We start from the raw sequence: 18,590 nt of genomic DNA, 5'->3' as shown, positions 1-18,590 counted from the left end.
AGACTTTGTAAGAAAAAAAATAAATAAAAATAAAATCATCATTTTCCGCTAACTTGTGACAAAAAATAAAAACTTCTATGAACTCACTATGCCCATCAGCGAATTCCTTAGGGTGTGTACTTTCCGAAATGGGGTCATTTGTGGGGTGTTTGTACTGTCTGGCCATTGTAGAACCTCAGGAAACATGACAGGTGCTCAGAAAGTCAGAGCTGCTTCAAAAAGCGGAAATTCACATTTTTGTACCATAGTTTGTAAACGCTATAACTTTTACCCAAACCATTTTTTTTTTACCCAAACATTTTTTTTTAGCAAAGACATGTAGAACTATAAATTTAGAGCAAAATTTCTATATGGATCTCGTTTTTTTTGCAAAATTTTACAACTGAAAGTGAAAAATGTCATTTTTTTGCAAAAAAATCGTTAAATTTCGATTAATAACAAAAAAAGTAAAAATGTCAGCAGCAATGAAATACCACCAAATGAAAGCTCTATTAGTGAGAAGAAAAGGAGGTAAAATTCATTTGGGTGGTAAGTTGCATGACCGAGCAATAAACGGTGAAAGTAGTGTAGGTCAGAAGTGTAAAAAGTGGCCTGGTCTTTCAGGGTGTTTAAGCACTGGGGGCTGAAGTGGTTAAGATTGGTAAAAGGACCCAAACTCCTGTCCTTTTCCCCCTCATTTAATAATTCAGCTAGAAGTATGGTACTAGGAAGATCCTCCACTGGGATTCCCAGAAACTCTCATTCATGTCATTGTTTATAAAGAGGTTGTGCCACTTCAATTTATGACAAAATAAATGTATGTCTGGATCAACTTGCAGGATGACAGGCCGAACTGGATGGACAAATGTCTTTTTTCGGCCTTATATACTATGTTACTATGTCCTTAACCCAATGAAAAACATTATACTTTGTAGTGAAAACAAAAGAAATACCCTTGGAAAGGATACTGATCTCATCATTAGAGTTTTCTACCTGATAGATTAATAATCTGTCCCTCATCTGCTGCCGTATCTGCCTTTCTACTTTTCTGTTCAGGACCGATCCCTGACATGATACGGGGTTACCCCCCAGAGTCCAAAAAAAAACTGATGACCCAGAGTATTTTGAGGGATGTGGGGAGTCCAGGTTTTCTGGTACAACTCTGCTTTGTGACCCTCATCGTCCAGGTTCTATGTCATGGCGCGGTGTGGGTGGTAAACTCCACACCGAACACAGGAGGGAAGGGAAGAGGTACTAGGACTGGAAACTAGGGAAAGGGGAAAGGTCACCATCTAGTGAATCCCTAAACTGAGCCCTGACTACTATAAGTATGAACAGACCTTAATGGTAGGAATGTTCTTTCGCAGGAACCTAGAGCCCAATCAGACCCTAAAGGACCCTGGAAATAGGGTCAGGAAAAAAGATGACCTGTTCCTTTCCAGCTGAAGGAACAGGAGACTCCCTCAGGCCTAATAGCAAAAGATAGGGGAATACAACAAACAAGGAATAGGGAAAAGACACTTAAATCCGAAGTACGCAGACGAGCAGGAACTCAGAGGAGAACCAAACACCAGCACTTCCACAACCAGAAGGAGGTATCAACCACATAGCATGATGGGTGAGGCCAGACTAAATAGAGGAGTGGGAATGACCACTTAATCTACACCTGAGACAAGATGTGTGGTCATAACTAGGGATGAGCGAACCCGAACTGTATAGTTCGGGTTCGTACCGAATTTTGGGGTGTCTGTGACACGGACCCGAACCTGAACATTTTCGTAAAAGTCCGGGTTCGGTGTTCGGCGCTTTCTTGGCGCTTTTTAAAAGGCTGCAAAGCAGCCAATCAACAAGCATCATACTACTTGCCCCAAGAGGCCATCACAGCCATGCCTACTATTGGCATGGCTGTGATTGGCCAGTGCAGCATGTGACCCAGCCTCTATATAAGCTTGGGTCACGTAGCGCTGCACGTCACTCTGCTGATTCAAGCATAGGGAGAGGTTGCAGCTGCGACGTTAGGGCGAGATTAGGCAGATTAACTCCTCCAAAAGACTTCATTCAGTGATCGATCTACAGCTGTGGATCATTGAACTGCTGCTATTCAATTGCTGTATTAGTGGTTTCTGCTGTATCAGGCCTACTTTAAATCTATCCCTAAAAGGGTATATTAGATTCAAGGTGCTGATAGGGTCATTCTGAAAAACTTCACACACACGCTACAGTGCAGATCCAAGTCTAATTCTGTGATTAAACGTATACCTGTCACCCAGCGCCTAAAAAAATAGGCCTCACATTTATGTTCAGCTAAATCTGTCATTACTGGTGTGCGTGTATTAGTGTAATACGGTACCTAAATAGATAGCCAGATAGTGTTAGGTGTCTGTAAAAAAAGGCCTGAATTTGAATTCAATACATTGGCCCGAATAATATTTTTCTTATTGTGGTGAACGGTAACAATGAGGAAAACATCTAGTAAGGGACGCGGACGCGGACGTGGACATGGTCGTGGTGGTGTTAGTGGACCCTCTGGTGCAGGGAGAGGACATGGCCGTTCTGCCACAGCCACACGTCCTAGTGTACCAACTACCTCAGGTCCCAGTAGCCGCCAGAATTTACAGGGATATTTGGTGGGGCCCATTGCCGTTCTAAGGCTGGTAAGGCCTGAGCAGGTACAGGCATTAGTCAATTGGGTGGCCGACAGTGCATCCAGCACGTTCACATTATCTCCCACCCAGTCTTCTGCAGAAAGCGCACAGATGGCGCATGAAAACCAAGCCCATCAGTCTGTCACATCACCCCCATGCATATCAGGGAAACTGTCTGAGCCTCAAGTTATGCAGCAGTCTCTTATGCTGTTTGAAGACTCTGCTGCCAGGGTTTCCCAAGGGCATCCACCTAGCCCTTCCCCAGGGGTGGAAGAGATAGAATGCACTAACGCACAACCACTTATGTTTCCTGATGATGAGGACATGGGAATACCACCTCAGCACGTCTCTGATGATGACGAAACACAGGTGCCAACTGCTGCGTCTTTCTGCAGTGTGCAGACTCAACAGGAGGTCAGGGATCAAGACTGGGTGGAAGACGATGCAGGGGACGATGAGGTCCTAGACCCCACATGGAATGAAGGTCGTGCCACTGACTTTCACAGTTCAGAGGAAGAGGCAGTGGTGAGACCGAGCCAACAGCGTAGCAAAAGAGGGAGCAGTGGGCAAAATCAGAACACCCGCCGCCAAGAGACTCCGCCTGCTACTGACCGCCGCCATCTGGGACCGAGCACCCCAAAGGCAGCTTCAAGGAGTTCCCTGGCATGGCACTTCTTCAAACAATGTGCTGACGACAAGACCCGAGTGGTTTGCACGCTGTGCCATCAGAGCCTGAAGCGAGGCATTAACGTTCTGAACCTTAGCACAACCTGCATGACCAGGCACCTGCATGCAAAGCATGAACTGCAGTGGAGTAAACACCTTAAAAACAAGGAAGTCACTCAGGATCCCCCTGCTACCTCTTCTGCTGCTGCCGCCTCGGCCTCTTCTGCTGCTGCCGCCGCCTCGGCTTCTTCCTCCGCCTCTGGAGGGACGTTGGCACTTGCCGCTAAGCAAACATGGGATGTACCACCAACACCACCACCTGCGTCACCAAGCATCTCAACCATGTCACACGGCAGCGTTCAGCTCTCCATCTCACAAACATTTGAGAGAAAGCGTAAATTCCCACTTAGCCACCCTCGATCCCTGGCCCTGAATGCCAGCATTTCAAAACTACTGGCCTATGAAATGCTGTCATTTAGGCTGGTGGACACACACAGCTTCAAACAGCTCATGTCGCTTGCTGTCCCACAGTATGTTGTTCCCAGCCGGCACTACTTCTCCAAGAGAGCCGTGCCTTCCCTGCACAACCAAGTATCCGATAAAATCAAGTGTGCACTGCGCAACGCCATCTGTGGCAAGGTCCACCTAACCACAGATACGTGGACCAGTAAGCACGGCCAGGGACGCTATATCTCCCTAACTGCACACTGGGTAAATGTAGTGGCGGCTGGGCCCCAGGCGGAGAGCTATTTGGCGCACGTCCTTCCGCCGCCAAGGATCGCAGGGCAACATTCTTTGCCTCCTGTCTCCTCCTCCTCCTACTCAGCTTCCTCCTCTTCTTCTTCCACCTGCTCATCCAGTCAGCCACACACCTTCACCACCAACTTCAGCACAGCCCGGGGTAAACGTCAGCAGGCCGCTCTGAAACTCATATGTTTGGGGGACAGGCCCCACACCACACAGGAGTTGTGGTGGGGTATAGAACAACAGACCGACGAGTGGTTGCTGCCGGTGAGCCTCAAGCCCGGCCTGGTGGTGTGCGATAATGGGCGAAATCTCGTTGCAGCTCTGGGACTAGCCGGTTTGACGCACATCCCTTGCCTGGCGCATGTGCTGAATTTGGTGGTGCAGAAGTTCATTCACAACTACCCCGACATGTCAGAGCTGCTGCATAAAGTGCGGGCCGTCTGTTCGCTCTTCCGGCGTTCACACCCTGCCGCTGCTCGCCTGTCTGCGCTACAGCATAACTTCGGCCTTCCCGCTCACCGCCTCATATGCGACGTGCCCACCAGGTGGAACTCCACCTTGCACATGCTGGACAGACTGTTTGAGCAGCAGCAGGCCATAGTGGAGTTTCAGCTGCAGCACGCACGGGTCAGTCGCACTGCGGAACAGCCCCACTTCACCACCAATGACTGGGCCTCCATGCGAGACCTGTGAGCCCTGTTGCGCTGTTTCAAGTACTCCACCAACATGGCCAGTGGCGATGATGCCGTTATCAGCGTTACAATACCACTTCTATGTCTCCTTGAGAAAACAGTTAGGGTGATGATGGAAGAGGAGGTGGCCCAGGAGGAAGAGGAGGAAGAGGGGTCATTTTTAGCACTTTCAGGCCAGTCTCTTCGAAGTGACTCAGAGGGAGGTTTTTTGCAACAGCAGAGGCCAGGTACAAATGTGGCCAGACAGGGCCCACTACTGGAGGACGAGGAGGACGAGGATGAGGAGGAGGTGGAGGTGGAGGTGGAGGTGGAGGAGTATGAAGCAGGTTCACAGCGGGCTGGCACCCAACGCAGCTCGGGCCCATCACTGGTGCGTGGCTGGGGGGAAACACAGGGCGATGACGATACGCCTCCCACAGAGGACAGCTTGTCCTTACCTCTGGGCAGCCTGGCACACATGAGCGACTACATGCTACAGTGCCTGCACAACGACAGCAGAGTTGCCCACATTTTAACGTGTGCGGACTACTGGGTTGCCACCCTGCTGGATCCCTGGTACAAAGACAATGTGCCCACCTTACTTCCTACACTGGAGCGTGATAGGAAGATGCGCGAGTACAAGCGCACGTTGGTAGACGCGCTACTGAGAGCATTCCCAAATGTCACAGGGGAACCAGTGGAAGCCCAAGGCGAAGGCAGAGGAGGAGCAAGAGGTCGCCAACGCAGCTGTGTCACGGCCAGCTCCTCTGAGGGCAGGGTTAGCATGGCAGAGATGTGGAAAAGTTTTGTCACCACGCCACAGCTAACTGCACCACCACCTGATACGGAACGTGTTAGCAGGAGGCAACATTTCAATAAGATGGTGGAACAGTACCTGTGCACACCCCTCCACGTACTAACTGATGGTTCGGCCCCATTCAACTTCTGGGTCTCCAAATTGTCCACGTGGCCAGAGCTAGCCTTTTATGCCTTGGAGGTGCTGGCCTGCCCGGCGGCCAGCGTTTTGTCTGAACGTGTATTCAGCACGGCAGGGGGCGTCATTACAGACAAACGCAGCCGCCTGTCTACAGCCAATGTGGACAAGCTGACGTTCATAAAAATGAACCAGGCATGGATCCCACAGGACCTGTCCATCCCTTGTGCAGATTAGACATTAACTACCTCCCCTTAACAATATATTATTGTACTCCAGGGCACTTCCTTATTCAATCATATTTTTATTTTCATTTTACCATTATATTGCGGGGCAACCCAAAGTTGAATGAACCTCTCCTCTGTCTGGGTGCCGGGGCCTAAATATGTCACAGTGGTCTGTTCCAGTGTTGGGTGACGTGAAGCCTGATTCTCTGCTATAACATGAAGACTGATTCTGTGCTGACATGAAGCCAGATTCTCTGTTACGGGACCTCTCTCCTCTGTCTGGGTGCCGGGGCCTAAATATGTGACAGTGGCCTGTTCCAGTGGTGGGTGACGTGAAGCCTGATTCTCTGCTATGACATGAAGACTGATTCTCTGCTGACATGAAGCCAGATTCTCTGTTACGGTACCTCTCTCCTCTGCCTGCGTGCCTGGGCCTAAATATGTGACAGTGGCCTGTTCCAGTGGTGGGTGACGTGAAGGCTGATTCTCTGCTATGACATGAAGACTGATTCTCTGCTGACATGAAGCCAGATTCTCTGTTACGGGACCTCTCTCCTCTGTCTGGGTGCCGGGGCCTAAATATGTGACAGTGGCCTGTTCCAGTGGTGGGTGACGTGAAGCCTGATTCTCTGCTATGACATGAAGACTGATTCTATGCTGACATGAAGCCAGATTCTTTGTTACGGGACCTCTCTCTTCTGCCTGGGTGCCTGGGCCTAAATATGTGACAGTGGCCTGTTCCAGTGGTGGGTGACGTGAAGCCTGATTCTCTGCTATGACATGAAGACTGATTCTGTGCTGACATGAAGCCAGATTCATTGTTACGGGACCTCTCTCCTCTGCCTGGGTGCCTGGGCCTAAATATGTGACAGTGGCCTGTTCCAGTGGTGGGTGACGTGAAGCCTGATTCTCTGCTATGACATGAAGACTGATTCTGTGCTGACATGAAGCCAGATTCTCTGTTACGGGACCTCTCTCCTCTGCCTGGGTGCCTGGGCCTAAATATGTGACAGTGGCCTGTTCCAGTGGTGGGTGACGTGAAGCCTGATTCTCTGCTTTGACATGAAGACTGATTCTGTGCTGACATGAAGCCAGATTCTCTGTTACGGGACCTCTCTCCTCTGTCTGGGTGCCGGGGCCTAAATATGTGACAGTGGCCTGTTCCAGTGGTGGGTGACGTGAAGCCTGATTCTCTGCTATGACATGAAGACTGATTCTCTGCTGACATGAAGCCAAATTCTCTGTTACGGGACCTCTCTCCTCTGCCTGGGTGCCTGGGCCTAAATATGTGACAGTGGCCTGTTCCAGTGGTGGGTGACGTGAAGCCTGATTCTCTGCTATGACATGAAGACTGATTCTCTGCTGACATGAAGCCAGATTCTCTGTTACGGGACCTCTCTCCTCTGCCTGGGTGCCTGGGCCTAAATATGTGACAGTGGCCTGTTCCAGTGGTGGGTGACGTGAAGCCTGTTTCTCTGCTATGACATGAAGACTGATTCTGTGCTGACATGAAGCCAGATTCTCTGTTACGGGACCTCTCTCCTCTGCCTGGGTGCCTGGGCCTAAATATGTGACAGTGGCCTGTTCCAGTGGTGGGTGACGTGAAGCCTGATTCTCTGCTATGACATGAAGACTGATTCTGTGCTGACATGAAGCCAAATTCTCTGTTACGGGACCTCTCTCCTCTGCCTGGGTGCCTGGGCCTAAATATGTGACAGTGGCCTGTTCCCGTGGTGGGTGATGTGAAGCCTGATTCTCTGCTATGACATGAAGACTGATTCTGTGCTGACATGAAGCCAGATTCTCTGTTACGGGACCTCTCTCCACTGTCTGGGTGCCGGGGCCTAAATATGTGACAGTGGCCTGTTCCAGTGGTGGGTGACGTGAAGCCTGATTCTCTGCTATGACATGAGGACTGATTCTCTGCTGACATGAAGCCAGATTCTCTGTTACGGGACCTCTCTCCTCTGCCTGGGTGCCTGGGCCTAATTATGTGACAGTGGCCTGTTCCAGTGGTGGGTGACGTGAAGCCTGATTCTCTGCTATGACATGAAGACTGATTCTCTGCTGACATGAAGCCAGATTCTCTGTTACGGGACCTTTCTCCTCTGCCTGGGTGCCTGGGCCTAAATATGTGACAGTGGCCTGTCCAATTGATATTGGTTAATTTTTATTTTTTTTATTTTTATTTTAATTAATTTTTTATTTTTATTTTAATTAATTTCCCTATCCACATTTGTTTGCAGGGGATTTACCTACATGTTGCAGCCTTCTGCAGTTCTCTAGCTCTTTCCTGGGCTGTTTTACAGCCTTTTTAGTGCCGAAAAGTTCGGGTCCCCATTGACTTCAATGGGGTTCGGGTTCGGGACGAAGTTCGGGTCGGGTTCGGATTCCGAACCCGAACATTTCCGGGAAGTTCGGCCGAACTTCTCGAACCCGAACATCCAGGTGTTCGCTCAACTCTAGTCATAACCAGCAACAACACAGAAACAAGTGAAGCCAAAGAGGCTGTCAGATCACATCACATGCAGCAAGTCTCTTAGATCTTCTGACCCCTGTCACAGGAGAGACCGTGACAATCTACTTCTGGTACGACCACCCCTACCTCCTCAAGATTTAAATTTACTTGTGGATAATTGTTCTGTATAAGAGGTTTCTACTTCAGACGAGGACATTTCTGCAACTGATGGAGTGTTCTTTTTCTCTATGAGATTTAAATATGCTCTCGTATTGCTCTCTTATTAATCCACATCCATGGACTATATCTAAATGCCACCTTGGCCTTTATTTATATACATTATATCCTAAACCTTTCCCCCCCTCTTCCTCTTTTTTTGGGGTACCCTTTTTTAGTGAGTATATTGTGCTCAATTTAATTGCTCCACAGTCTCAGTAACTTAAATGGGCGCTTAATTACATCTCATACAACAATACTCCTAAGGCTTACGCATGCGCAATACTGCCAGTTTATGCTACATTCTGGGAATATGTATTAATTAACTCTAGAGCGGGTGCATGCCCAGTACTGCGAAACCTCGCCATCAGTCAATTCCTGGGTGGAAGCTACTAGGATAACGTATATTTTAGCTCCTGGGCGAGCGCATGCGCTATGGATATCCTTTAGATTGGCGCATGCGCAGTATCGCGGTTTGATGCCACTTGCCAGGAGTACAATTTCTAACCGGGCGCATGCGCAGTGGGTATGTGCGCACATTGCGGATGCATATGCAGTGGATCGGGACACACGCCAATTGCGGCAATGGATAGGTGAAGTATATTTAAACCGGCGGTGGGAATTTGTCCCTTGCTGCAGGTCAGTACATCCATTGGGAACTCCATCTTAGTGCCATTGTGCACCTTACAGAATGGTCCCCTGATGAATCGACTTATTGTATATAGGGGAAACGCGTTGGGACGTATTGTAATTTAGAGACATCACGATTACAGTTGAGCGGACACCTGGCTGTTCGGGTTCGGCAGGTTCGGCCGAACTTTAAAAAAAAGTTCGGGTTCGGGACTCAAACTTGACCCCGAACCCGAACCCCATTGAAGTCAATGGGGACCCAAACTTTTGGCCACTAAAATGACTCTAAAATAGCCCTGGAAAGAGCTAAAGGGCTTCAAAAGGCAGCAAAATGTGCTTAAGAGCATGGCAGATGCTCTGCAAACAAATGTGGATAGGGAAATGAATTAAAATAAAATAAAAGACCTTAAAAAAATAAAAATTAGGAATGATCTAGGAGGAAGAGGTTGAGAAGGCGGTGAATGGGTGGATGTGGCGGTGTAGGCTCTAGTGGCGGTTTTGGTGGAAGCGGCGGCGAAGGAGGAATAGGTAGCCAACACAGATGTGTGTTATTTTGCATTTTACATAGGGGTATCCCCCAAAATATTGGGACATATAAATAAAAAAAAAAGGAATAAGTGCACTTGAGTACAAGGCTGTTAGAACTGTCTATTCTGCACAAGGTACAGACAAGTCTTGTGGGATCCAGGCCTGGTTCATTTTATTGAACGTGAGCTTGTCCACGTTGGCTGTGGACAGGCGGCTGCATCTGTCTGTAATGACGCCTCCTGCCGTGCTAAATAGTTCAGAGAGTACACTGGCTGCAGGGCAGGCCAGCACCTCCAAGGCATACAGGGCAAGCTCTGGCCATGTGGACAATTTGGAGACCCAGAAGTTGAATGGGGCAGAACCATCAGTCAGTACGTGTAGTCGTGTGCACAGGTACTGTTCCACCATGTTGGTCAAATGCTGCCTCCTGCCAACACGCTCCATATCAGCAGTTGGAGCCGGTTGTTGTGGCGAGATGACAAAGCTTTTCCACATGTCGGCCATGCTAACCCTGCCTTCTGAGGTGCTGGCGCTGACACAGCTGCGTTGGCGACCTCTTCCTCCTCCCTTGCCTTCGCCTTGTGCTTCCACTTGTCCCCCGGCGTCAGTCGGGAATGCTCTCAGGAGTGCCTCTACCAGCGTGCGCCTGTAGTCGCGCATCTTCCTATCACGCTCCAGTGAGGAAATTAAGGACGGCACATTGTCTTTGTAACAGGGATCCAGCAGGGTGGCCACCCAGTAGTCAGCACACGTATCCCCCTAGCCGCGCACCATCGATGGGCACGAGCTGCGTTGGGTGCCACCCTGCTGTGAACATGCTTCATCTTCCTCCTTCTCATCCTCCTCATCCTCCTCCTCCTCGTCCTCCAGTAGTGGGCCCTGGCTGGCCAAATTTGTACCCGGCCTCTGCTGTTGTAAAAAACCTCCCTCTGAGGCACTTCTAAAAGACTGGCCTGAAAGTCTTAGAAATGACTTCTCTTCCTCCTCCTCCTCCATCTGGCCCACATCCTCTTCCATCATCGCCCTGAGTGTTTTCTCAAGGAGACATAGAAGTGGTATTGTAACGCTGATAACGACGTCATCGCCACTGGCCATGTTGGTGGAGTACTCGAAACAGCGCAACAGGGCACACAGGTCTCTCATGGAGGCCCAGTCATTGGTGGTGAAGTGGTGCTGTTCCGCAGTGCGACTCACCCGTGTGTGCTGCAGCTGAAACTCCACTATGGCTTGCTGCTGCTGCTCGAACAGTCTCTCCAGCATGTGCAAAATGGAGTTCCACCTGGTAGGCATGTCGCATATGAGGCGGTGAGCGGTAAGGCCGAAGTTACGCTGTAGCGCAGATAGGCGAGCGGGGGCAGGATGAGAACGCCGGAAGCGCGCACAGACGGCCCGCACTTTATGCAGCAGCTCAGACATCTCGGGGTACTTGTGAATGAATTTCTGCACCACCAAATTCAGCACATGCGCCAGGCAAGGGATGTGCGTCAAACCGGCTAGTTCCAGAGCTGCAATGAGATTTTGCCCATTATCGCACACCACCAGGCCGGGCTTGAGGCTCACTGGCAGCAACCACTCGTCGGTCTGTTGTTCTATACCCCGCCACAACTCCTGGGCGGTGTGGGGCCGGTCCCCCAAACACATCAGTTTCAGAATGGCCTGCTGACGATTACCCCTGGCTGTTCTGAAGTTGGTGGTGAAGGTCTGTCGCTTACCGGATGAGGAGGTGGTAGAAGAGGAGGAGGAAGCCGAGTAGGAGGAGGAGGCAACAGGAGGCAAAGAATGATGCCCTGCGATCCTTGGCGCCGGAAGGACGTGCGCCAAACAGCTCTCCGCCTGGGGCCCAGCCGCCACTACATTTACCCAGTGTGCAGTTAGGGAGATATAGCGTCCCTGGCCGTGCTTACTGGTCCACTTATCTGTGGTTAGGTGGACTTTGCCACAGATGGCGTTGCGCAGTGCACACTTGACTTTATCCGATATTTGGTTTGTGCAGGGAAGGCACGGCTCTCCTGGAGAAGTAGTGGCGGCTGGGAACGACGTACTGTGGCACAGCAAGTCCGTCTCCACTAGCCTGAATGACAGCATTTCAAAGGCCAGCAGTTTAGAAATAATGGCATTCAGGGCAAGAGATCGAGGGTGGCTAGGTGGGAATTTACGCTTTCTCTCCAAGGTTTGGGAGATGGAGAGCTGAATGCTTCCGTGTGACATGGTGGAGATGCTTGGTGACGGAGGTGGTGGTGTTGGTGGCACATCCTCTGTTTGCTGGGTGGCAGGTGCCAACGTTCCTCCAGAGGTGGAGGAAGAGGCCGAGGAAGCAGCAGAAGAGGGAGCAGGAGGGGCCTGAGCCCTTTCTTGGTTTTGAAGGTGCTTACTCCACTGCAGCCCGTGTCTTGCATGAAGATGCCTGGTCATGCAGGTTGTGCTAAGGTTCAGAACGTTAATGCCTCGCTTCAGGCTCTGATGGCACAGAGTGCAAACCACTCAGGTCTTGTCGTCAGCAAATTGTATGAAGAAGTGCCATGCCAGGGAACTCCTTGAAGCTGCCTTTGGTGTGCTCGGTCCCTGGTGGCGGTGGCCAGTAGCAGGCGAACTGTCTTTGCCACGGCTGTTCTGCTTTTGCACCCTGTTCCCTCTTTTGCTGCGCTGTTGGCTCGGTCTCACCACTGCCTCTTCCTGCGAACTCTAAAAGTCACTGGCACAATCTTTATTCCATGTGGAGTCTAGGACCTCATCGTCCCCTGCATCGTCTTCCACCCAGTCTTCCTCCCTGACCTCCTTTTCGGTCTGCACACTGCAGAAAGACGCAGCAGTTGGCACCTGTGTTTCGTCATCATCAGAGACGTGCTGAGGTGGTATTCCCATGTCCTCATCAGGAAACATAAGTGGTTGTGCGTCAATGCATTCTATGTCTTCCACCCCTGGAGAAGGGCTAGGTGGATGCCCTTGGGAAACCCTGCCAGCAAAGTCATCAAACAGCATAAGAGACTGATGCATGACTTGAGGCTCAGAGAGGTTCCCTGATATGCACGGGGGTGATGTGACAGACTGATGGGCATGGGTTTCAGGCGCCACCTGTGTGCTTTCTGTTGAAGACTGGGTGGGAGATATTGTGAATGTGCTGGATCCACTGTCGGCCACCCAATCGACTATCACCTGTACTTGCTCAGGCCTTACCATCTTTAGGACGGCATTAGGCCCGACCAAATATCTCTGGAGATTCTGGTGCCTACTGGGACCCGAAGTAGTTGGTTCACTAGGACGTGTAGCTGGGCCTGAACGGCCACATCCTCTCCCTGCAGCAGTGGCTCCACCAACACCACCACCCCGACCATGGTTAGTGTTCCGCCAAGCAAGAAATTGAAAACAAAGGGAACAATATATATGGGCTGGTTAATATGACAGATTACCAGCTAAATAGATTTATTTCAGCTACTTCTAAATAGGTTCGGTCACACACAGATAGTGTCACAGTGGTGTATATGGGCTGGTTAAAATGACAGATTCTCAGCAAAATAGCTTTGGTTCAGCTACTTCTAAATGGGTACGGTCACACACAGATAGTGTCACAGTGGTGTATATGGGCTGGTTAATATGACAGATTCCCAGCAAAATAGATTTTTTTCAGCTACTTCTAAATAGGTTCGGTCACACACAGATAGTGTCACAGCGGTGTATATGGGCTGGTTAAGATGACAGATTCTCAGCAAAATAGCTTTAGTTCAGCTATTCTAAATGGGTTCGGTCACACACAGATAGTGTCACAGCGGTATATGGGCTGGTTAATATGACAGATTCCCAGCAAAATAGCTTTAGTTTAGCTACTTCTATATGGGTACGGTCACACACAAATAGTGTCACAGCGGTGTATATGGGCTTGTTAACCACCTCAGCTCCCCTAGCTTGATCAGACCACTTTTTACAATTCTGCACTACACTATTTCCACGGTTTATTGCTCGGTCATACAACTTACCACACAAATGAATTTTACCTCCTTTTCTTCTCACTAATAGAGCTTTCATTTGGTGGTATTTCATTGCTGCTGACATTTTTACTTTTTTGTTATTAATCGAAATTGACCGAAATTTTTGCAAAAATTACATTTTTCACTTTCAGTTGTAAAATTTTTCAATTAAAACTACAATTCTATATAAATTTTTCTCTAAATTTATTGTTCTAAAATGTCTTTGATAAAAAAAATGCAATAAGTGTATATTTATTGGTTTGCAAAAAAGTTATAGCGTTTACAAACTATGGTACAAAAACGTGAATTTCCGCATTTTGAAGCAGCTCTGACTTTCTGAGTATCTGTCATGTTTCCTAAGGATCTACAATGCCCAGACAGTAAAAACACCCCACAAATGACCCCATTTTGGAAAGTAGACACCCTAAGGTATTCGCTGATGGGCATAGTGAGTTCATAGAAGTTTGTTTTTTTTGGCACAAGTTAGCGGAAATAGATTTTTTTTTGTTTTTTCTCACAAAGTCTCCCTTTCCGCTAACTTGTGACAAAAAGTTCAATCTTTCATGGACTCAATATGCCCCTCAGCGAATACCTTGGGGTGTCTACTTTCCGATATGGGGTCATTTGTGGGGTGTGTTTACTGTTCTGGCATTTTGGGAGGGACTAAATTGTGAGCAACCCTGTAAAGCCTAAAGGTACTCGTTGGACTTTCGGCCCCTTTACGCACCTAGGCTGCAAAAAAGTGTCACACATGTGGTATCGCCGTACTCAGGAGAAGTAGGGCAATGTGTTTTGGGGTGTATTTTTACATATATCCATGTGGGTGAGAGAAATATCTCTGTAAATTGACAACTTTGTATTAAACAATTTAAAAAGTTGTCATTTATAGAAATATTTCTCACACACAGTATGGGTATATGTAAAAATACACCCCAAAAAACATTGCCCTACTTCTCCTGAGTACGGCGATACCACATGTGTGACACTTTTTTGCAGCCTAGGTGCGCAAAGGGGCCCAAATTCCAATGAGAATCTTTACGATTTCACAGGGCATTTTTTACGCATTTGGATTCCAAACTACTTCTCATGCTTTAGGTCCCCTAAAATGCCAGGGCAGCATAAATACCCCACAAGTGACCCCATTTTGGAAAGAAGACACCCCAAGGTATTCCGTGAGGGGCATGGCGAGTTCCTAGAATATTTTTTTTTTTTGGCACAAGTTAGCGGAAAATTATTTTTTATTATTTTTTTTCTCTTACAAAGTCTCATATTCCACTAACTTATGACAAAAAATTACATTTTACCTGAACTCGCCATGCCCCTCACGAAATACCTTGGGGTGTCTTCTTTCCAAAATGGGGTCACATGTGGGGTATTTATACTGCCCTGGCATTTTAGGGGCCCTAAAGCATGAGAAGAAGTCTGGAATATAAATGTCTAAAAAATGTTACGCATTTGGATTCCGTGAGGGGTATGGTGAGTTCATGTGAGATTTTATTTTTTGTGGAATATGAGACTTTGTAAGAAAAAAATTAAATAAAAAATCAATTTCCGCTAACTTGTGACAAAAAAAAAAAAATAATTCTAGGAACTCGCCATGCCCCTCAAAAGTGATCTTTATAGTGCCTCAGCGATTTTACGGTGTTTTTGCAGTGATCAGAAAAAAAACATTTCTGTCACTGCGGTGGGGCGGACTGAACGCAAGTGTGCGCACAAGATCAGGCCTGATCGGGCGAACACTGCGTTTTTTGAAGAGCCTATAGAACATGTCCTATTCTTGTCCGCAATTGCGGACAAGAAAAGGCATTTTCTATATAGTTCTGGCAATGTGCGGATCCGCAAAATGCGGAAAGCACATTGCCGGTGTCCGTGTTTTGTGGATCCGCGGTGTCCGTGTTTTGCGGATCTGTGGATCCGCAAAACACATATGGACGTCTGAATGGAGCCTTACAGGGGGTGATCAATGACAGGGGGATGATCACCCCATATAGACTCCCTGATCACCCCCCTGTCATTGATCACCCCCCTGTAAGGCTCCATTCAGACATCTGTATGTGTTTTGCGGATCCGCAAAACATATACGGACATCTGAATGGAGCCTTACAGGGGGTGATCAATGACAGGGGGGTGATCAGGGAGTCTATATGGGGTGATCACCCCCCTGTCAGTGATCACCCCTCTGTAAGGCTCCATTCAGACGTCCGTATGTGTTTTGCGGATTCGCGGATCCGCAAAACACATACGGACGTCTGAATGGAGCCTCACAGGGGGGTGATCAATGACAGGGGGGTGATCAGGGAGTCTATATGGAGTGATCAGGGGTTAATAAGGGGTTAATAAGTGACAGGGGGGGTGTAGTGTAGTGTTGTTTGGTGCTACTTTACAGAGCTGCCTGTGTCCTCTGGTGGTCGATCAAAGCAAAAGGGACCACTAGAGGACCAGGTAGCAGGTATATTAGACGCTGTTATAAAAACAGCATCTAATATACCTTTTTGGGGTTAAAAAAAAAAATCGCATCTACAGCCTGCCAGCGAATGATCGCCGCTGGCAGGCTGTAGATGTACTCGTTTACCTCCGGTTCCTGTGAACGCGCGCTCCTGTGTGCGCGCGTTCACAGGAAATCTCGCCTCTCGCGAGAGGATGCGCCGGCGCGTCCAGAAGGAATAACAGGGCCGCGGCCACAACGCATTCCTGCGTACGGCGGTCCTGAGGTGGTTAATATGACAGATTCCCAGCAAAATAGATTTATTTCAGCTACTTCTAAATGGGTACGGTCACACACAGATAGTGTCACAGCGGTGTATATGGGCTGGTTAATATGACATATTCATAGCAAAATATCTTTAATTCAGCTACTTCTAAATAGGTACAGTCACACACAGATACTGTCACAGCGGTGTATATGGGCTGGTTAATATTACAGATTCCCAGCAGAATAGCTTTAGTTCATCTACTTCAAAATTGTTTCTGTTACACACAGATTGGGTCAGAGCGGTATGGCTTGAAGACAAGCGTCAGATTATGCAATGCTGTGCTGGTGCACTGCAATTGCGTTAAAATGGCCACTTATGACCACTGAAAAAAGTTTCTGAAAAAAACGCTCAGGGCAGGCACAAAACCTGTGTGCTCTCCACCCACAAAAGATCGATGATTCTCAGCTGTAGATGTGCAGAATTTCAGGACTTCGTTGTATTTTTCCCTGCCTAATCTCTCCCTCACAGCAGCAGCACCCTATCCCTACACTAATGAAGAGCAGAGTGATGTGCAGCGCTACGTGACTCCAGCTTTTAAGGAGGCTGGGTCACATGGTGCACTTAGCCAATCACAGCCATGCCAATAGTAGGCATGGCTGTGATGGCCTCTTGGGGCAAGTTGTATGACGCTTGTTGATTGGCTGCTTTGCAGCCTTTCAAAAAGCGTCATAGAGATCGCCGAACACCGAACCCGAACTTTTACGTAAATGTTTGGGTGGAAAAAAATCTTAAATTTGGTACGAACCCGATAAAGTTCGGGTTCGCTCAACTCTTATCACGATATGTGGGGAAGCTTACCCTGATACATAGGCAGCAGCGTATATGGGATTTTTTGACAGTTAAGGATTTGTAGGAGAGGGAACAGCCACCTTTCGGGGGGATTATTCTGCTTTTAGGAACGGACAGTACAGATCAGTAAGGACAGAATCCCGTGGCCTATAAGCGGAATTGATCCAGTCATCGCCTGTGCACCCGGAATGGTCTAAGGATTTATGGAATAGCGCTGCAGCAACTGATATTCAAGTACATCCATAGAGTGACCTGGAGAATACAATCCCTCCACTACTGTGGTTAAAAGCATCGTGAGTAACCACATTTGTGGTAAAAATTGTACCTACTATAATATACCCCCATATTGTGTTGTTTGCCTCATTTACAATATCTTTCTATATATTCAATTTATGTTTTTTGATGTTGGAATATTTTTAGTCTTTATTAATAAAAGTGAGGTTTTAAGGGTAATTTACTTTTTCAGTGATATTTATCTCTAAATTACTAAGAGGTCATAAAAACTTATTTCAGCAACATTCTTATCAGTAAAATAAGGATTGAGTTATAAGGTCATAGAGTAGAGATAAGGAGCCCGTCAGCTCTCTGTCTGACTGGAGAGAGAGAAAAGTCAGATCCTGCTAGTAGAGCAGTCAGCTCTGTACAGAGAAAAGGATTCCATATTTTTAATAAATACCAATTGAAAAAAATATTTTTGCTCGTAATGAGTTCAAAGCACTAATAAAAAAAATGCCCCCAGGTGTACATAGCTGTTAAAATGTTATCCTAATGGTTTATTAAAGAGAAGAACCAGAACTGTCTACAGATGTGTGTCTTGAAGTTGGCTAATAACCCCAAGTTAGGGTACTTTCACACTTGCGTTGTTGGATTCCGGCCGGAACTGCCTGCCGGATCCAAAAATTCGTATGCAAATGGATATCATTTGTAGACTGATCCGGATGCGGATCCATCTCACAAATGCATTGCAATACTGGATCCGTCTCTCTGGTGTCATCCGGAAAAACGAATACGGTATTTATTTTTCCACATTTTTAAAGGTCTGCGCATGCGCAAATTTTTACGGAGCACTTGCCATTAATTCATTTCAATGGAAAATAAGTGAGAAAAAAGGGTTCTAAAATTTTGGACGGAGAAAATACTGCAGCATGCTGCGGTATTTTCTCCGGCCAAATACCGTAAGAGTGACTGAACTGAAGACATCCTGATGCATACTGAATGGATTGCTCTCCATTAAGAATGCATAAGGATAAAACTGATCAGTTTTTTTCCGGTATTGAGCCCCTAGGATGGAACTCAATACCGGAAAACTTTAACACTAGTGTGAAAGTACCCTTATATTCCAAGGTTCTTTCAAGGTTATGCCCTGGTACAGCATTAAGATCCCA

The sequence above is a fragment of the Bufo bufo genome, chromosome 3 (assembly GCF_905171765.1).
Source record: "Bufo bufo chromosome 3, aBufBuf1.1, whole genome shotgun sequence".
Classification (NCBI taxonomy): Eukaryota; Metazoa; Chordata; class Amphibia; order Anura; family Bufonidae; genus Bufo; species Bufo bufo.
The sequence above is the reverse complement of the archived record's forward strand: the minus strand, read 5'-3'. Positions refer to the sequence as shown.